Genomic DNA, 22,054 nt, shown 5'->3' on the forward strand with positions numbered 1-22,054 from the left:
CCAGAAAGAAGTTATCACTTTAGTCTGTGGACATCCTGTCCCTGCCACTTGCTGGTTATAGACTCCCCATCGTTTCCAGGAAATCACTTCCTCGCACGTACTACCAGTCTCCATGCCCTCCTGGCCTGTGGGTGCAGGGGTCCTTGCCAAGCCAGCCCTAGGCTGAGCTGATAGGCACTGTAGTCCTCAGAACACTGGCCTGAGATGGTGGTCACTGAAACCACATGGGGGCCTATCTCCCGCTGCATAAAGGAGTCTCACTGTGCGGTATTGCAGGAGGTGGAGAGGGGTGAGCCAGAAAGATGCGCTTACAGAGACCACGGTGGAAGTCTAACATAAGAACCCAGACCTGGAACTCACTGCAGGGAGTGGCACCAGTGACTGCAAACAAAGAGCCGTGTACTAAACAGAATAAATAAAATCAAATTATAGACCTGTGGGTGATGCAGTTAGAAGCTTGCCCCAAGGACAAGAGTCTGATAATCAGAAGTACAATGACCAAGACCGAAAGAAGAGAGAAGTGCACAATGGCTATTACTGAAGACTCAACTATAAAGGAAAAAAGCCTTTGCCAATCTCAGAGTTCACTGAGGAAGATATCAAGAAAATGGGGGATACAGAATTCAAAACACTTGTTATAAAACTTCTTATCAGCAACAAGAAGCATGTCATGCAGAAGTTCAAGGAATTAAAGGAATATGTCACACTGGAAATGAATTAAGTGAAATGTCATAGATTAGTAGATAGGATTTAAAACAATAAAACGCATTTTTTTGTTGTCTACAGGAGACATATCTCACCAACAAAGATCTCATGGATTTAGTTTTTTGTTGTTAGTTTCATCTCTTTAGAATTCTGTCCTATTAAATTCTTCAATGACTCATAGATTGTACAGTAGCATTATTTTCTTCAAGAAGGTTCTTGATTTTCTTTTTCATTTTTCAGTGACACATTAGGCATTCAGTAGCATGTTATTTAACTTCACGGTGTTTTTAATTTCTTTTATTTTCTTCCTGTTGTTGATTCTGTTTTATGGCTTTACAATTAAGGCGATGTATAGAAACTGTGTAATGGAGACGATCATATCCAGATGTGAGGATACAATGTAGTATGCATCTCTATTTCTAGACAAAGATGGACTCTCAATGAAACTGTTCACTATATCTTGACAATAGGATGCCGGGCTCTCTGCCATTGCCCATGCCCACAATGATGGACTTATCACTGTTTATGAAGAACTATACTACAGTAATAATACGGGAGAGCTCAGTGGTGGGGAGGGGTTTGGCGAGGGTAGAAAAGAGAAATCCCACGATCTATAGAACTGTATCATAAAATGATGATGATGATGATGATGATGATAAAGAAGTAAAATAAACCTCACTGCAGCTGAAGGGAATAATCCCAAGGCAGAGATGATATGGGGAAGAGACAGAGCTGCACCTGGAGATATCCCCAGAGGTCAACTCCATCCCTGCCTGCCATGATGCCTGAGCCAGTAGGTCCCCTTTGCAGCTTACACTGCTTTAAGTTCACGGTCTTCCCTTTGCCAACACCATCCTGCTGCTGCCAGCTGGCTTGAATGTCCCGACAGGAGCTGCCAACATCAACACACAGACCTCGGAAATCTGTGCCAAGACCCAAGGGCTGATCCTTATCGCTCCAAGGAGGCCTTGCTTTGCGAGATTCCCATGCACAAATGTTTAGTGTCTGAGCTCCCACCACCAACCTCTTCTCATGCCTGGAAAGGGATTCCATCAGGTAGAAAGTGAAGGAAGCTGACAGGGTGAGGGGAGTTCAGATGCTTTGTGCTTCAGGAGGATATGGCACCTGAAGCTTTTTGGAGGGAAGGAGTGTTTTTGTTGCTGAAGGTGATGGAGCATGCATCATCACAAGCCAGAGAAAGGGCACAGTGGAAGACAGAAGCATCCCATGGACCTCAGACACCACATAGGAAGATTTCAGCACTACCAAGTGGGAGCCATCAAAGCTATGGTCAGGGGTTGGGGGACAGGGAAAGGTGGGGACTCTCAGAGCTCTGCTGCAAGCTCTTGGGGTATCTATTGCAAGCTAAACTAAATCTGACGCTGGGTGGACTTCTTTCTTCCCATGGCTGAGGCTCATTCCATGCCAGCTGGTTTAGCTCAAGCCCAGCAGCAATTCTGTGAAAACAACAGGCTTACACATCAGGATGTGGGACAGTCCTGGAGAGCATGAGCCAGCCCTAGCAAGGCTGCCAGGCTGAGGCAGGCATAGAACCATGAGATGAGCCAGAAGCAGCTGAGAAGCTCAGCCGGGTGCTGTCTGAGTGCTCGGGACGTGCTCCACCTTTTCCCCGTTCTAGTTGACCCTCTTGTGCTTATGCTGGCAGTATTTCCTCTTAGCATCTGAAAGAGCTGTCTCAGAAAGAAATTTCTTTCTGTGTAACACCCTTTCATTATCCCTGGTCCGTCCTGCTGCATGACTTGCAGCACGCATGACTGCAGTCTTGAAGCGTGGTCCACGCCTGCAGTTTTCACTTCCTTCCCTCCTTTCTTACAGGTGGATTCCTTCTCTTGCACAGAGCTTTCCCAGTCTCGGCCCTTAAATTGCGTCCCTTCACTGACTTCTACAACATTTTCTTCCTATGCACTAACTTGCTTCTAACAGCTGAAGATGGCTTAAGGGGGTCAGGATTCATGGAATTTTTCTCAAGGGAATTGCTAACACCGCCCCCCCACACACACACAATGTTTGGAATGCCACCTGCTGACATCTAAGGTTAAATGAGATCTCACCTGCTGCTACTACCTTCAACAGCTCCACTTGGACAGCCATCCTTCTCTCACTTTGAAATCAACCTAATTGGTGCAATGACTAACTTTGTATTTCGCAAGGATGACTTTTGCCCTTGTTCTGCAGCAAGTCAAGTTTTTACAGAGGACAGTGTCTGTGAGCAATGCCCTGATGGTTAAGGGTGGAGAGCTGATGGGAGTGGGCGAGATGCCTGGTTGTATCCTTGCAGAAGCTCCCGTCTGGAGGAATGCTGAAGACAAGGCATCCTTCAGCCTTTCCCCCTTGAGGCTGACGACTAGGTCTTGGGCACCTCCTAACGAAGGCCTCAGTCCCCTTCCTGCCATGTCCTCCTGCAGGTAACAGAGGAGATCAGATGCCATCTTCCTGCGCAAGGTTATTGTCACACCTATGGCTTGCACCATGTGTTCTCCAGGAATGTATTTGGTAGAAAAGATGACTAAAGCATTGGCTGTGTTACCTGGACTCTCTGGGGATTGAAATTAGATGCCAACTGTGTTGGTTCAGTGGACAACAAGTAGCCCTTTTGCCTGTTGTGGGAGACTGGGATGTGGGGTCATCCACTCAGCATGATCTCTTCCCTTCTGCTTACTTCTTGTCTAGTCTTACAACAGGCACATTTCCTCCGGCACATGGATAAATGTGGCCAGATCACTCTCAGCTTGGTACTTGTGTCTTTTCTTTTCTCCCATCCACTCATCCATCATCCTTTTCTCATCTAAACTTACTGAAATATTGACTCTCTTTTGCTGTACAACTTACTTATCTACTCTGCTCCCCATTACCCAGTACAATTTTCTTCTGCTCTCACTAATCCTGAAGACTATACTCAGGGGATGAATAGCATCCTGTTTGCTAAGTCAAAGAAAAGAGTTCCTAGTGAGCTTCAGACTTGTTTGTTCCCTTCTTGTCTGGAAGCTCCTTAATTTTAGACTACATGTGTGTCTCCTCATTCTCAATTCCTGAATGTGTGAGAATCTAGCACAAAAGTTTCTGATCAATTTCATTGATCTTTCCATTGTTTTCTTGAGTATTTATGTGTATGTAAAACCTCAATACATTTGAAAAAATAAATTTATCTACACAAACTTCACAGAAAAGGAAAAATGAGTACTTATCAATAAAATGCCAAACATAAAAATGCAAACAAATTGAGGGAGAAAAGCCCTACATATGAGAAAGACAAATCAAAATGTCAGTGCCAATATTTGTAAAGTAACAATAAGAAAATACAAACATGAAATACTGAAATAGGGCCTGGTGTGATAACGAGCCATCAGTGGCTAATGCTCACGTTGCATCTGCTGGGATCCCATATGGGCTCTGGTTCGTGTTCCAGATGCTCTGCTTCCCTTGCAGTTTCCTGCTCGAGGCCTGGGAAAGCAGTGGAGAATGGCTCAAAGCCTTGGGACCCTGCACCCATGTGGGAGACCGGGAAGAAACTCCTTCCTTCAGATCAGCTCAGCTCTGGTTGTTGCAGCCACTTGGCGGTGGATGGAAAATATCTTCCAATTCTGAGATTCTTTCTTCTGCTTGCTTCATTCTATTTTAGAGACTTTTGAGTGTACTTTTAATTTGTTCCACTGTATTGTTAATTTTCGATGTATCAATTTTCTCAATTATGGAAATGTATAGTGATGGAATACTGGAGTCTATGCTTTTCAAATGTGGGGGAATAATGGAACATGCATCCCTGCTTTTCAGACAAAAAACGGATTCCCAATGAAACTTTGGACATGTGTAGACAATGGAATGCTGGACTCTCTGACACTGTCTGCACCAACAATGTTGGGGCACACTTAAATAAGAGACTGACAGAATTATGATTACATATGAAGGGCTACACCATTGTAGTAAAATGGAGAAAATCTGTCGGGGGGTGGGAGTTTGGCTGAGAATCCCAGCCTATACGAAATTGCACCACATAATTCAAAATTGAAAATAAAAATATATTTAAAAATTAAAGTGTGTAAGAATAATATGTCAGTCAGTTGTGGGATGAAATAAGATACATTTGGTATCTGTACTCAGTTTCTGTGAAGGAGCTGAAAGCCTGCAGGTTTTCTGAATTCTGGGAGGGTCTCCCATTAAGCCTAAGCAGCCCCTGTGATTGTGCCTGAGCTCATTGAAGGCTGAGCTCCTGGCCAATCTTGGGCCAAAGGTGGACACCAGAATAAAAACCGTGTTAAGAAAAAGCTGGTATTCTCAATACCACCTACCAATACCTGGTGAGGAGCAGGGAGTGTGACTTTGAGATCAAGTCCTACTCAAACTTTTGGGCCACAGGATTTCCAGAGTCTGTAGGTGCTGGTGGTTGGAGAAGGGTATTTCAGGAGGGCTGGGAGTTCCTCCTTCCTCATCCCCAGGCCTGGCCCTGTGTCTCTCTGCTCACTGTACTCTCCATAATGCCATTTACAACGTAGAGAGGGTTTTTCTACTTCCTGTAAGCCATTCCAAGCAGTTGTGGGAGCAAGCATGGGACCAGGGAATGAGGCAGGGGGAGCCAGGGATAAGGAGTAGAAGTGCCAGCATCCCATTGTAATTGCTGCCTGAAATTGGGGCAGGCTTGTAGGACTGAGCCCTTGCCTGGTAGGACACAACTCTGAATTCCAAGCTGGCATGATCAGAGCTGAGCTGAACTGGAGGACTGCTAGTTGGTACAGGGAAGTCTGTTTTGTCTTTGGCACAGATGGACACACGGGTGAGTGAACAGACCACCCAGGGAGAAAGTCACATGGGCCACGGTGGCCCCACTTGCCTCGTCAGTGGGGCTGCCTCCCAGGAAGTGGGTTTGTGGTTTTCTAAGTTTCCCCAGAAATTGGCATCTAAAGACAGACCCTCAATCAAGGCCGGGTTCAGAGGACTCACAATCTGACAACAGGAGTAGAGAACACCACACCATGGGTGGTGGTTGGGTGGTGGTAGGTAGGAAGTTATCCCTGATACCAGCCTGGTCCCTCTCCGTGCTGGCTCCTCCTTGCAGAGGCTGCCTCAGCACCCTGAACAGCAGCAGAAGCAACCTGTGGACTATCAACAAGCATGGCCAACTCCATGCCCAGCTCTGCAGGAAGATGAACTTTTCTTAGAGAAACTCCAAACAACAGATTTAAAAAACACACACACACAAAAAAAATCTGTTGTTTTATGCTTTCATGCTGCATCTTGGTTTCCAAGAGCAGAAGGTTCTTTCTTGGAATTATTTCCCGCCTCAAACAATGTCTTAAAATACCTCACAGCAGAACAAAACAGAAAATAAATCCACACTCTCGGCGATCACTTTTCAAATTCAAGGCACGGGCATTTGGACTCAGTTGAGTTTCTGGATAGGGTGCCTGCGACCCATGTCAGCTCCAGTTCCTGACCCAGCTTCCGGCCAATGTGAGGCACAGTGAAGGCTCAAATGTGGGGGTCCTTGCCACACACATGGGCCAGTTGGGTCGAAGTCTCAGGTCCTGGCTTAGGCCTTGGCCCATCTCCAACACTGCCAGGCACTGAAGGAGTAAACTCTGCCTGTGTCCCTCTGTCTCTCCAATAAGTAAACAAAATTTGATAGAATGGATTTTCTATCTCCTGTAAGAGAGGGGAAGCAGAGGAAGCTGAAGGGGCGTGCAGCTGCCTCTCGTGGGCACAGCCTGGACGGGCGTCTTGAGCATGCTGAAACTTTCTGCTTCGGACCAAATCCTTCTGATTCTGACCTAAGCACTGAGCAGCCAGGTCTGTTCCTCACCAACACAATCCCCCTGAATCTGAAAGGGGAGAGTCTGTCATAAGGCCCTTCAATCTCAAGGCATTTGGAAGTGGAGCGCAGCTCAGATGCTCACACTTGGCTGCCGGGTGCTCAATTATTAAAACACAGATACAGATGTTCCGCCAGGATGAGTTTGCCACCTGGGCAGGTGAGGTTTCCTCGTTTCCAAAATGCTAAAGAGTGGAAGTCTCAGAGACTGTGATTACTGTGATTAGGTTCTTTCCCTAGAATCCACCAGTATCCAATTTATACCGTATGTTCTTTCGGCTATCCATGTCTCCACAAGCATGCAATCCTGTAACAGACGTGAGCCATCGCCTATTGTCCCATGTGGGTTCCTGAGACACAGACGTGAGCCATCGCCTATTTCCTCCCAGGATGCTGGACTGAAAGTGGAGGAGCCTGGATTGGAAACAGCGTTCCAGTGAGTGACATAGATATCCGGAGCAGCACCTTAGCCAGTGCCCCAAATGCCCACCTCACATTGCCTTTTTTAAGATCATCACACTAGTGTGCCTTCCAGAGCGTCTCTGAGAGTGGCCGTGACAGCTGTGACTGTACTGGCAGATCCCAGGTAGAAAGGACACCCCCTTGTACCTGAGCGAGCTCCCTGTAGCAGCCCAGGCAGGCATCCCCCTCAACTGCCACTGCTGGCATCACGGGAGATGCAGTGATTGTAGAGTTCTCAGCTTTGTGTCTGAAACTCCCTCTTGAAAGCGGAGGCTTTGCAGATTGTGTTTCCACTTGTCTCGCTATTTTTACTGCCATCTGCGCCAGCACAGATGAAGAGAACGTAGAGACAGAGCCTGTGAAATGCAAATGAGACCAGCCATATGCTTTCCTCACTTCCCTGCAACACAAAGAGGGTGGGACGCTATCTGGTTCCTCCTGCTCTCACGTTCTCTTCCTCATGGGACACTTGTCCTGATCTTCAAGCACTGTAACACATCCTGCTCTCTTCCCAGCTGCTACTCCAAGGACACATTCATTTCCCCTTGGCCACCGATCTCAACAAAATGAAGACTTGCAAATGTGCTCATTGACATTCACAACAGCTTGACTCATGACGGTAAAACACTGGGGCTGACCAGATGTCCTCCTTGGGGTGACTGGCTAACCAACCTCTAAACAATCTCCAGTGCAGCAATATCATGGAATACTACTCAGCAATTAACAAGAATGCACTACATGAGGACTCGGTGAGTTTGATACTGATTTTTTTTGTTGTTGTTTGATATTGATTACCCAGATACTAATATTGATTGCCCAGAAAATTATGTCAAGTGAAAGAAGCATATCCATTCTTCAAAAAAAAAAAAAATCATGGGAAGACTGGATTGAGAAGATGTTACAACAGGATCTAGTTTGAGGCACTAAGGATAAGACACTGGCATGAACAGAGCCACTGCCAGAGTGACATTAATCCCGCTACAAGGAAGTGACAATAACATCACATTGCTAGAGATGCTTGGGTGGCAGAAGGAGGAACTGACCGATGCTTGATGACAAGCCCACAGGGACAATGCCTGCAGGAAGTCAGTAGCTTGCAACTGCATCGCTCGTTATAAGAAGGGATGAGACGACGTTAAAATGAAGCCTGCGGCAACAGACCACTGCCAGCAAATCACAAGGAAAACTCAGCCGTGTCCCTGCCCTAACTGAAAAGAACAATTGAAGCAACAGCCAACACTATAGGCTATAGGCTGCCGGAGTCCTGTTCCAGTTGAGTTCAGAACTCGCAAAGGGTGCGTGGATGAGGCGCAAAGAAAGAAAGAGAGGGACCACTAGGACTTCATCATCATAATGGACGATGCACAAAAGCTGTCTGCTTTATTTATACAAAATCAGTCAAACTCTGGCTCAGACTTTGTACATCACAGTCAAGTGGGTGTTTCTAAAGATAACTGTCATAGTTTTACCTAGAAACAATACCTAGAAGTTCCTGCTACAATTCTTATCCTACAATTCAATCTTGTATCACAAAGAAAAGGGGAATCTAAAGAATGAGGAAAGAATGAAAGCCTAAATCTAGATCCCTTTATTAGCATAGGCTCATGGGGACAGCCAAGACAGTAGGAATAATAAAGGGCCCTTTTTGCAAGACATTAACCTCCAAGCTCACCCTGAGCAAAAGGCCAGCCTCAGAGTAGCAAACAAATGCCAGGATGGATTAGAGTTCTCCTGCAGGGTGGTCCAGTGTCCACGCAAAAGAAGGTGGAGTTGCATTCAGGTGGTTGTAGAGACATCCGCCAGGCGGGCCCTGCCAAACAGCAGGAAATTCCTTGTGGCCCTGCCTTCAATGGAACAACACTCTTCACCCCTTCATGTCCCCCACATCTACTGCACGGACCCCAACAACAGGCATCTCCATGGATTCGGCTCACACAATTTCAGCTGGAAAATTAAAGTAGAGCCAGCTTTCTGCTTGCTGGGACTCAAGGTGGTTGCAACCACATGAGCTAAACAAAAGAACAGAGCTTTAGCTGGAAATCCTAAGCAAGTGGGCTCAAGGTCCTCAAGCACTGCTTCTAATAGCAGCAGCGGCGGCCGATGAAATGCACCTTCACCAGTACCATGCTGTTGACAAGGCATGGGCAAAGCAGTGGCTACTGAGAAGGTGAATGCTGCAGCCACAGCACAAGTGGATGGGTTGGGGGAGCGAAGGTCGTTCTGGGGTCGTTCTGAGCCATTTGCCTGCTCTCTGTCTGCAGGGGCAAAACACAGTGGCAACTACCTTTGAGGAGAGCATTCTGAGAAGGGTAGCCGGATCTAAGAAGGAACACACCTGACAATGCTTCCCTAGAGTCCATCATGAGAGCTCTCCTGGTCATTCCCCTCATTAGACAAAGGAAATTCTGTAAGAGTTTCAGTGGGAAATTGTAAGACACCTCACAGTCCTGACTTCATTTTGGCTCCTGTCCTTTTATTTTGTTGTATTTGAAAGGCAGAGTTACAGAGATTAGAAGGACAGACAGGAGCGTCTTCTGTCCATTTGTTCATTCTCCTAATGACCACAATAGCCAGAGCTAGGCTGGGCTAAAGCCAAGAGATTCTTATAAGTCTCCCATGTAGATGCAGGGCTCTAAGAACTTAGACCATCTTCTGCCGCTTTCCCTAAATCAGAAATGGAACAATCAGGATTTGAGCAATTACCACATGGGATGCTGGCATCATTGGTGGGGGCTCAACCTACTGCACCATAGCATTAGACCTCTTAATCTTAACGTATCTGTAAGAGGTAGTTGTTTTCATCTGTTAATGTTATAGAAAAGTTTACACAGACATAGTTAAACTTGCAGAACCCTCTGTTCCATGGGGGGAGGGGGAGGGACTTGTGGGTTGTCATCTCTTACATTCTGGACTCGGTAAAGCTTAGATTCATTTAAAAAGTTACAAATTTCATTTTTATAAATCTGTTCTATTATTCTGCAACCACTTTGTATGACTCCACTCATGTAATCACGCAAGGATGTTACAGGATCATATAAATGGTTGTGGACTCTGGAGAAAGACGATATATGAGACAGATAGTTGGAAAGTGGAAGAGTGAGATACCCGTGCTGTGACCTAGGGGCTTAAGCCACAACCTGTGGTGCCAGCATCTCATATGAGCATCAGTTTGAGACTTGGAAACGCCTCTTCTGACCCAACTCTCCGCCAATGCACCTGAGAGAGCAGGGGAGTATCATGTACATCCTTGGGCCTTGCACCTACACCAGAGACTTAGAAGAAGCTCCTGGCTCCTGGTCTCAGCCTAGTCCAGTCTTCATCACTGCAGGAAGTGAATCCACAGATGACAGATCCGTCTCTCAATCTCTCTCCTCTGTCTCTTCCTCTCTCCTCTCTTCTCTCCCTCTCTCTCCCAGCTCTACCTTTCAAATAAATCTTAACAGAAATGTGGGAGAATGAGTGAACCTACAACCTGTGAGACAAGACATGGCTTGTCAATCCCTGCAAGTCCGAGGGAGACAGAGGACAGTGGAGGACAGTGGAGGTGGAAGGGAGGGAAAGAAGTCATCGGGCAGCAAAGCTCTCAGGGCAACCCGTCTCTGGCCTTCCTATCAGTGTGACCTCTGCTGCAACATGGTAAGTAAATATCCCTGGATGCTCCCAGAGTGGAGGGCGCCTTCCCCGTCCCTGTTTCTGAATGCTTGGATGGTGACCCTAGGTCACTGTGCTCAGTCCTCCCAGTGCCACATGTCAACATCACCACCCTAACGGGAACTACACTGACTCAGGGCAGAGAAGGAGAAAGAACAGTGCAGGGAAAAGTTTAAAAACTTCTCAGGGTCAACCTTCTGTCTCTCCTCTAGAGCCCAGCTGATGATGGCAGCCGAGAGGCAGAGCTGACCACCATGCACGCCTGGACACCCCGATGCTGCTAAGGCCCCATAGACTCCCAGGCCTGGAATGCAAGAGCAAGTTTACCCTGGACTCCACGCTTGACACAAGGTGCACTCTGGGCTAAGCACACAGGAGGAACAAGAAATAGATTGGGATTTAGAGTGACTGTTTTGCCTCAAGTAAGGGAGCACAACGCTCCTCACTGCCACCTTGAATATTGGTCCTTGCTCTGCTCCTCCTAGGCCTGAGTTTGCCCACACGACTCCACCAATTCACCTGCTCAAGCTGCCCTCCCTGGTGTAGTGAGGGTTTCTGTTTCATTGCCCAGCTGCTGGAAGGTTTTGCAAGTTGAGATTCAAACTGTGATTGTCCTGCCATTGACTTTTTTTCTCTTCCTCATCCTCATGATTTTCCCACTAAGAACAGTGACAGAGGGAGAATGCCTCTGTGTCCCAGGGGTCATGAGGGCTAATATTTCTTCCTGAGGCTGTGGGATACTCAGGGACACTTAATCCATGAGCCACAGAAAGACCAGAGAGCCATGAACAGGTGCTGTGGCTCAGTCTCACCAGCCCACAGCTTGTCCAGGAACTCAGCTCAGTGCCCAGCCTGAAATCCTGGTACTAAAGACACTTCCTGCTGACACAGAAATTCTCATTCTTTATGGGATAAATACCCACCCAGCTTACTTGGCTTTAATTGGAGAAAGTCATCCAACATGCAGAGGTGGGCAGCTGAGTGGTCCTTGGGATCTCGACGTGTGAATATCCACCATGATGAAGGAAATTGCACGCCTGAGGGACTCCCTCTGCACTTCACTGCTTGGGACACACAGCCCACAGGGAAGAACGGAGGAGCTTGGGGCAGCCCCACACTAGTAAAGAGAAGAAGGAGCGGGCTGCACAGAGGGCTGAGCCCCTGACGACACACTGTTGATTCAAGTTGACTTTGTGCCTGTTCTAGTTCACTTCCAAGACTCCCTGAGCAGGATGCCTTCATCGCAGAGCACATCAGTCCCCAGAACAATGGGCTCCAAGCTTGGGATCAGGGGTCAAACTGAAAAGACCCAGCAGTCTGCAAAGATGGATTCCTTTGTGCTTGCTTGGTATTGAGCCGTAAGAGTGTCCAAGGTTGAGGCAAGTCCCTGTCTAGCTCATAGCTGACCAAGTGAGATGGCTTTGACAGATCACCTGCCAGGGCCAGAGGCCATGGTGGTTCTGCACCTGCCTACTTTACTACCTGTTTCATAGGACAAACAAAGCGTGAGACTTTGTTTCAAAACACCAAATGATTCTGCACACATGATAGGTCTCTGCCTTTACTGGAACCGTTATCTTCAGGCCATACCAGCATCAGGCATGGGAAAAGAAACAAGCTTTTTAAAAGGAAGGGCAGAAGAAGGAGGAGGAGATGGGAGGGGAGGGGAGAGGAGGGGAGAGGAAAGGAGGGGAGAGAAAGTTCCATCTATTTGATTACTGCACAAATGCCCACAATATCCAGATGTTACTGAAACCAGAAAGTAGGAGCCAGGAACTCATCCCCCCATTGCAGACCCATAACTGTTACCCCAGACCCTGCACTGGCAGGAAGTGGCAGTTAGAAACTAGAGCTGAGAATTGAACCCAAGCTCGGCAATGTGGGGCACCGTGTCTTAGCCACGGGCTAAACAGCTGCTCCCTAACTACCTGGGGTTTGGCTATCACGGTCAAGATTGATCCCTGCGTTCTTCAGCCTGTGTCACAGCAAGTAAGGCACTCCTGGTCCAGGTGGGTCTGCTCATGAGCAGCATGAAGATGTGGGGAGCTGGGAAGCACCTGACGCAGCCTGGGCAGTGATGTCCTCAGCACCTCCAGGGCCTCTACCGGCTCCGCTTCCCTCAAGAGTTCTGACCTTAGTGGACCCTTACTGAGAGCTCCAACAAGTGGAGGTTTGTGGAGCCTGCTGGCCTGCGCTCTCACAGACACAGGGAAAATGAGTCCTTATTCAGCACTTGATTGGCTGACCACTAAGGGCTTTGCACCACAAGCTTCTTCAAGGCCACGAACCCGGACTGAGCCATTCTGGTTCTGGCTCCGGTACGCCCCAGCATGCCCATGCTGGCGGTGGTCCTTCCCTCTGCTGCACTGCTACGCAGTTCAGCCAGCTGTTTGACACTAGGACAAGGGTGAGGCAGCCAGGGTGAATAACTTCCTCCTAAGTCTGGCACATTCAGTTCTCTAAATCTTCCTCTATACTCACTCTGCTGCACCCTCAGGCGGCCATTCCTGGCTTGATTTCTGGACCTTAACCAAGGCCAAGCACCTACCCCAGCCCAGCCTCCATGGAAGGTTGTTATTTTGCAAGATCCACTGCAACACCATCTCCTCCCTACCCCTACCCCAGACACACAGCTAGAGGTGGGATTTAAATGTCCTCGCCCCGAATCTGGGCAGGCAGGACCTTCACTTCAACCCACAGAACATGGTGCATATAATGCTGTGGTGCTTGGAGGCTGAGTCAGAGAAGGTTCTGCTGCTTCCAACAGCTCATGAGGACAGGTGCAGGGCGCAGGCTGTGCTGCGAGCAAGCCCAAACCGGCCTTCTGCGGAGATGACATGAGGAAGCTCAGAGACGCGTGGAGAGAGAGAACGTCCCAGCTCACAGCCCTGGCACCGCAGCTCCACAACCACCCAACTGAGCCCTTCCCATACTCAGATGCTGGAAACCATGACACAATAAAGCCATCAGGGTTGGTATAGGAGCTCTGCTTCAGATTCACACTTCATCACAACAGCTTTCCCCCAGTTTACTTCCCCAATGGAAATTGCTGATTTTCCCACAAACTCCAAGACCAGGACAAGGGGTCAGGGAGCATGCAGGCTTCTCTAGCTGAGTCAGTGCCTCTGATTGCAAGGGGTACAAAGAGAGGACAAAGACACCGAAGTGAACAGGAAAGCGTTGGTTCCCAATGCTGGGAAGGACCCCGGTCCCTCAGGGCGGAAGGGACATTGTGATAATCAGGTCCCTGGGGACATCAGGGCTCAAATCTCTCAGGGTCTCATTGACAGGAGAGACACCTGGGTACTCCCACCTCCGTAGCCCTGTGGAAGGGAGAGATGTTGGCCGGAAACCTCTGTCCTATAGGGCTGGGTATGGGAGCAAATGCATTCCCATGTGGGAGGAGGGAACCAGCCCTCCTGATTTCTGAATTCTGGGTTTGGACTGAGTAGGACAGGAGCTCTGGCCACCAGAAGGCTCAGCTGCTGCCTGGCAAGGGGCAGTGGTGGTGTTTGAGTTCACTGCCTGTTGGTTCTGCCCCCAGGAGGCTCGTTCTTTCCGCACGTACTCCTTGCAGCTACCTGGAGGAGCTGTGTGCACAGTGTGCACCCTTCTGCTGATGTAGAAGAGGAGGGCTGGGAATGGCCATGCTGTCAGCACAGGCTGTGATGTTGGCAGTGCGAGTCTGAACAACCCACGGCGTTCTGAGTTGTTGCTTCTGATGTGCTCACAGCCGTGACCTCACCTGCTCTGCTCCTTCCAAGCACACCCTTGGGTAGGTTCCCCAGCTGTTTCTGAGTCCCCTCACGTGAAGGAGCTGCTTCAGTATCCCTGGGAAGCTCACCTACTGCCAAGGTTGTTTTTGCCAAGACCTCATCCAGATGTACTTGAACTTGGCTGGGTGTCATTGTGCCAAGGCCACTTTGATGCTGTTTTATGTATGTCTCTACAGAAGTGCTGACCTCGTACACCTGGGAGGCCTGGACCTTTTCCATTCTCCCTGTAACCTTCTGTCTTTCCCGGCAGCTTCACTGCTTCTTCCCTGAACCCCTCTCTCTTGCTCTCAAACATGGTCAATAACAACTACACACACCTTTCTCACGTTCTGTTCTCACCGACCCTCCTGACAACCACAGACTGATTAGAGTCAGATAGGCCCCAACTTGGTTCCAACCAATGTCTGTCCTCTTTGCAATGTTGGGGATATAATACATGTTCAGGGGAAGTGGGACTTGGAACTCTGAACTGGGTCCTTACCTAGGTCTGCTGCTTTCTCACAATCCTAGATGATGGCAGACAGGAAGCTGTGCTCAGTGCGTGCGATGCTCAACAGTGCACTGTAGGAGAGGCATTGTGGGGGTGAACACTGTGGCGTTGTGGGTTTAACATTGCCAGCATTCATGTGAGCCCTGGTGTGAGTCCTAGCTCTCCCAGTTCCAATTCAGCTTCCTGCTGATGTGTCCAAAAATGAAGTAGAGAATGACTCATCTGCTTAAGCCCTTTACGCTCGTGTGGGAGATCTGGATGAAGCTCCTGGCTTCAGCCTGGCCCGGCCATAGCACTGAGGCTTTTGGGGGAGAAAACCAGTGGAAGGAGGAACTCTCTCTCTCCCACTCTCTGTCTCTCTCTCTCTCTTTATCTCTCTGTAGCTCTGACCTTCCTTGTGCCTCAGTTTCTTCAGTTGTAAGGCAGGGATCCAAATGGTGCCCACTACAGAGTGAATTCATGGGGCTGTGTTCCCATCCCATAGTCTGTACCCCAGGACTGCTGCTACTCACTGCTATGTGAGGATTAATTATTTAAGTCATGTTATTCAAAGTACTCATTTTATTTACCATTTAAGTACTATTATTTAAACAGTATTTTAAAGGATTGATAAGAAGGGATAGCTATTAAAAATGTCAAGTGTATTTCTGTAGTTTATGAACCACTGTCATGAATGCTATTTGCTTTTGTAATTGAGAAAATTCATAGGATGAGGGCAGAGCAGAACAGGACCACCAAGCATGCAAGTACTTTCCGGGAAGGGCCGAGCCTCTAGCCAGGCAGACAAGCCTGCGGAGCCTTTGATACTGCTCTAAACGGCATCCGAATGAGTCACAGCCTCTCCGCAGCTTTTTGTCATCCCTCAACTGGAATCTGTATCATTTCCACAAAAAAATTATCAGCAGCAGCATGCTCACTTCCCAGCACAGGAATTAAGTGCCCAGATAAACAAGTGTGTGCATTTCCCAAATGCTGGCCTCCACATTGCGAAGCTCAAGCCGCACAGTCATGGGCTCCAGGGTGATGTGGCCATCGACCCGGCAAGAGTGAGACCAGCGTGTGTGTGATTGGAGTCTACCGCACCTGAGCGAATAAGAGCGCCTTCCCCCCAGGGGCTTCTGGGAGGGCTTCACGGCCAGACGCAGTCCTAGCTCACTAGGTCTTAGTACAGGGGATCACTCACACACGGTGACAATGATGGCAGTGGCAGTTGATTGGCATCCCAGGGCAGACAGTCCTTTGAAGCACGATTCAAAAGCGTTTCCAAGGTCGGGCATTTGGCACAGCAGTGAAGACTCCACCTGCAGCACTGGTGTCTCCTCCAGGAGCGCCTGGGTCTAACTCCCAGCTATGCTTCTGACTCCAGGTTCCTGCTGATTGAATACCCCAGCACACAGCAAGTGATGGTTCAAGGAACTGAGTCCTTCCCGCCCACATGGGGGTTGGGGGGAGACTGGATCGAATTCCTGGCCAAACCCAGATGTTTGCAGCATTTGAGAAGCAAGCTCAGAGACAGATCTCTCTCTGCCCCACTCCCTCCCTCCTTCCCTTTCAAAATAAACAAGCAGATGAAATTTTCTTAAGCCTTCATAAAAGGAAAAAAAAATGCAATGTTTTGAAAAGATCCACAGTGAAGCACTTTTGGATGTCAATCCTGGTGGAGTGAAGGCTAGACAATTTCATAGTAGCAGGAAGAAGGCCTTTGTTGTCCAAGGCCAGGAGCAGTGCACCAACCTGACTCCCTGCAAACATCTGGGCTGAAGAGCTTTCCCGAAACCCTGACCTCTCTGCAGACCTTTCCCCTCCTCTCCCAGACAACCAGATCTCTGACGAGTGCCTTGAAGACAAGTAAACTTGGGGTACTCAGCTGTTCACTGTCCTCCTGGGAAGTCAGGGCCTGAAGGGGTGGTGCCCCTCCAGGCAGTGGCCTCACCCAGGAGACAGTCTGTTCTGCTGTGGGTCCCCAGAGTGCAAAGAAGAGAGGAAGTGGGTATGTGACTGTCTTGTGAGCCTGCAGCCCTTACCATTCACTTGGTAAAGAACTAAGGAGATGGCTTTGCCCCACTGCTTCTGCCTTTGGTTTTAATCGTGAAAGGGTTGGCTGCAGGGAAGGGAAAAGACTTGGAGCTCCAAGCTGCCTTCAGCCACAGCCACAGGGGCTGTTTACATGGACTGGTGTGTAAGTGCACACGCAGGGATCGCCACTGTGGCAGAACAAGTAACATCTCTGCCTGTGTTGCCAGCATCCCACGTAGGCGCCAGTTCCCATCAGGCTGCTCCATCTCCGATCCACCTTCCTGCTGATGTGTCTGGGAAAGCAGCCAAGTGTTTGGGTCCTGCATGCGCATGGGGCATCCAGATGAAACTCCTGGCTCCTGGCACTGGCCTGGTCATCTGGGGAGTGCACCGGTGGGTGGGAGATTTCTTTCTTTTTCTAATTCTGACTTTCAAAAATGAATCAATATGTCTGTAAAAAACAAAAGCCCAAAGGTCAATGCTGAGCAGCTGCTCCGTTGTTTCATAGAAGCAGGAAGAACAGCACCTACACCTGCTCATGGTGAAACGATGCCCAGCCAGCACGCCAGCAGGCCAGGACTACTGTGAACCCCAGAACTCGTTGGGTCATGTGACCTTGTAATTTCACTTCCAGGACTCTATTCCAAAACCAGTATTCACAAACTAGCTTATTCTACTTGCCGTATCCATAATAATGGGCTTGGAATCAGCCAAATGTCCTAGAAAAGGAAAAGAACGGTAGGAATGCTGGAGCAGCCACAGCATGGGATGTGATGAGATTATTCCAAAGAGTGTCTATAAAGCATTCCATGTCTTAAGATTTGAAGATGGATGCACGCAAACTCTGATGCGATTTGCCTCTTGGTGGCTGGCTTGAACGTAACTTTCATGTTTGCTTCTGTGTTTTTCTACATTCTCTGTATCGTCTGCAAAAAAAACTTTCTGCTCCCATTTTTTAAAAATCAACTAATGCTCTAAAAGTCATACAGTTTGCTACAGGCTGCCGAAATAAAAGACAAAGCTTCGTGCCTAAGTTCACTTTTTAGATCCTGCCAAGAAGGCTTAGAACAAGAATAAACTCACCTGTTGGGATAGGAAGGGGTAGGTGCTCCAGAAGGTGGCTGCAAAGAGAATTTTCCCAGATACCCTTACAGCAGAAGGTCGACTGGCTGCTCAGATACACAATGCTCAGTCTCCAAGGTCAGGATCTAAGGGCTACACAAGCTCCTGGTTCACATTTGCCCTACTTAAAGAACTGACACACTCACCCTCCTCCCCATCGCCAGGGTCAAGTGCTCACCTGTTCCCACCAGCTGGTCTCCAAAGGGAAGTTTTCTAGGTGACCAGAAGAGGGTGCCGTGGTGCAGGGTGAGCCTGCCAAGAGGCCGCAAAAACTAGGGTTCAAACGTTGCATTTATTTGTCCCTTACCCAGAACCTGAAGTTCTGGTGAACTTGACATTACCCTCCACAGTGAGCTTCCTGTAAAAGGCAAATGGAGCAGTTGCATCCACACAGACCTGTGGTGACCAGGGCTCACTAACTGCTCTCCACACTCTATTCCATGTCTTGCACCTGCCTGTATGGGTGATGGTGCCTGTCTCTGCCCGCTGCCCACATGGTGGGCTCCAGGGTCTGTTTGTGGTAAAGGCTGGCTAGACTGCTCCTGATTTCAGTCTGACCTTGGCCAGGCTCTGCTGTGTCCCACATCCTGGGAGGAGGGAGCTGAGATCCCTGTGGCGGATACTTCTGGGGTCAGCACAGGGTGCCTCCCGGGGTCTCCCGTGTGACCAAACCCCAGAGGAGGTCCTGCCTGTGCGGTGAGGTCCTCATCTCACATCTTTCGTGCCTTGTTCATCCCCAGACCCAATTCCTCAGGGGCAGGAAATGATCCTCCCGTCCTTCCAAGTGGTACTGTGCAGCCCTGAGTTTCCATGGCCACACATGGCCTTCTCTCTGTGCCTGGGCCCCAGGCTGCCCTCTTGGCCGGCAGGCTCACCACATGCCTGCCAAAGAGGCCAATGGAACCACCCTGGATGCTGGCTCTCAGCCTCTCCACACATTCCCGGGGGGTGTGCCCTGCACCCACTTCCCAGGATGGTACTGTTCACACTTAACTCTACAAAGGCCAGGCCTGCTACATGGCAAGCAGCAGCCCTGCTCCAGCAGCCATCAAGCTGGGGTGCCTGCAGGTGGGCCCAGCTTCTTCAAGTCCCAGTCTGTCCTCTTCCTCCATAATCTAGGTGTGCTCAGCTTCTCTGACCAGCAGCATCTTCAGCTGTTGAGCTGGTGGAGATCTAAGCCCAGTTCTCCAGACACACTGGATGGCACTGCCTGCTAAGGCTTCATCCTCCCTCCGACCTGCCCTAACCTGCCTGCACCAAGGGGCTCTGGTGGATGCCCCATTCACTGGATCTTCACCAGGGTTCAGCCCTGAGACTGGGGAGCCGCAGCTCTGTCTTCTGGTGCACCCCTGTGCTCGAGCCTCTCCCACACTCACAGGAGAGGTCCTAGTAGCAGGTGTTGGCAGGTAATTGTGTCCCCAGGCCTTCCCACTGCACCTGCTGGGAGCAGGCCCAGCCTGTGCAAGAGCAAAGCAGCTATGGGCAAGGGGTTCCGGAGCTCACCCTAACCCAGCTGGAGGACGTGTGGGAGGGCTGGCGCATATATGGAAACCTGTTGGGCTTGTGCATGGGTACAACGCACTGTCGTGATGGTAATGGCAGGTTCCGTAGGTATGTCAGTAGATGAGGGTCTCTAGGGTAGGTGGTCTCAGTGCCCTGAGTGACTTGTGCAGCCTCAGCAATGAGGACCACCCCCCCATCCTCACAGAACTTGTCCTCAAGCACAACCACCCCCATGTCCAAATTCCTGGGATCCAAGGAGCCCAAAGATGATCCAGAAGGGCCCGGGAAGCGGAGCCAGCCGGAGGGTGGCCTGTGAGACAGGCGCCAGTAGCTGGACAAGCATGCGTGGTCAGGGCCAAGGGGGACACAAGTGTCCTAGTACTGTTTACCCAAAGTTCTTGGGAGTCACCACAGGCATTAAGCAAGGACATGACGTATGGAGTTCACCACATGGTTTCAGGAGCTCCCCCGGCTGCCTGCAGAAGTGAATTGGAGAAGAGCCACCGCTCTTGGTGGACTAGGTGGAGGCTGTGCAGCAATTCCAAAGCAGCACGTGGCAACCCAAGAGGTGGGAAATATGAGGGCCACGACCAAGCAGCACCGTGCCCATGCTCAAGCCACCTGGCAGCTTGCCCTTGAAACTGGGAGATCTGGAGGTGGAGCCTGAGAGAAGTCTGGGGGTACAGGAGGATTACAGCCTGGCAGGACAACACCTCTCTCTGGCCAGCTGACTCCTCTGCCCTCCTTCCACGCAGCTGTCTGTAGCCAGGGGCGTTGACTAGGGCCAGGTGGACTAAACCAGGAACGTTTCCAGGTGGCAGGGGCTGTTACAGCATAGTTGTCGGCTTCGCACTGTGTCAGTGTGCAGAGCACTCCTAAATGAGCCTTCCCTGGCTGGTTGGTGGAGAGCAGAACCAACCACATCCGGGGAGGAAGTGTTGACGCTCAGAGGAGCAGCCGGTAACCATGGCAACAATGTTGCCGTTTGGAGCGGGTTCCTGAGCGACACAAACAGAGAAGCTCCAGTAACAACAGTGAGGCAACGTTCTTCTCTTCTGGACTGAGTTACAAAGAAAGGACAGATAATGCTATGCATGCATAAACACGAATGCGAGATAGGTATCTTTAAAGACGTACTTATTTGAAAGGCACAGAGAGAGAGGTCTTCCATTCCTGGCTCACTCCCCAGTCAGCAGACAGATCTAACCCAGGTTGAAATCAGGAATCAAGAACTCCACTCACTCTCCCAGTGCTTGGACCACCCGCCGTTCCCTTCCCAGGTGCACTGGCAGGGAGTTGGACAGGAAGTGGAACAGCCAGGACCAGACCCAGAGCACGGCTGGTGCCAGCCACAGGTCGGCTCACTGCAGCAAAACACTCATCTCTATGTCTCTATTTTGAGATAACTGTAGGTTCACCTGCAGTGGCAAGAAATAATACATGGAGACTCAGCAAAACCTTCACCGAATTTCCCCTCAGTAACACATTTCACATAACTATACATACGCAGTCTCACATCCAGGAAACTAACATGGATCCAACCACTCAGATTTGAACAACTCACAAGGAGAACATATTGCTGGACTCGGAAATATAAAAATGGAACACGTATATCGTGAAAGTGAAATGAAGAGAGTCCAACAGGGAAACACTTCCACTGATGTCTGCGGCAAGTATTTGTCCGTGTGCTGAGCATGTTCACATTAGAAGAAAAACTCCAAGTCGTCCTTGAATTCATTTGGGGAGATTTGTCGTTTGCTTATTTGACAGGTGGAGCAAGAGAGGGGAAGACACACACACACACACACACACACACACACACACACACGTACAGAGAGATCTCCCCAGCACAGCTATGCTTGGGCCAGGCCAGACTCAGCATTCTGGAACCCCACCCAGGTCTCCCACGTGAGCGACAGGGACTCCAGACTGAGCTTTCCTCTGCTGCCTTCGCGGGTGCATGAGCAGAGAGCTGGATTGGAAGCAGAGCAGCTGGGACTTGAACCAAAAGCGCTCTGGTACAAGTTCCAGTGTTACAATCACAGTCTTTTAAACTTTAATTATTTTTTTTTATTGGAAAGGCAGATTTACAGAGAGAAAGAGAGACAGAGAGAAAGATCTTCCATCTACTGGTTCACTGCCCAAGTGGCTGCAGTGGGCAAAGCCGAGCCACTCTAAAGCCAGAAGCCAGGAGCTTCTTCTGGGTCTCCCATGCAGGTAGAGGGTCCCAAGGCTTTGGGCCATTCTCAACTGCTTTCCCAGGCCACAGGCAGGGAGCTGGAAGGGAAGTGGAGCAGCTGGAACACAAATCAGCACCCGTATGGGATTCCAATGCATGCAAGGCAAGGACTTCACCCACTAGGCTTCCACGCCAGGCCGACAGTCTTAACATCCTGCCCACAACACCATCCCTTACTTTGTGTCTCTTGACCAATACAGTTTTTTTTCATGAATATTTATCCCATAGGGTTAGTTATGATTGCAACTGATTCTTGGAAATCAGGA

Source organism: Ochotona curzoniae, unplaced genomic scaffold, assembly GCF_017591425.1.
Source record: "Ochotona curzoniae isolate NIBS_2020 unplaced genomic scaffold, NIBS_Ocur_1.0 contig_2294, whole genome shotgun sequence".
Classification (NCBI taxonomy): Eukaryota; Metazoa; Chordata; class Mammalia; order Lagomorpha; family Ochotonidae; genus Ochotona; species Ochotona curzoniae.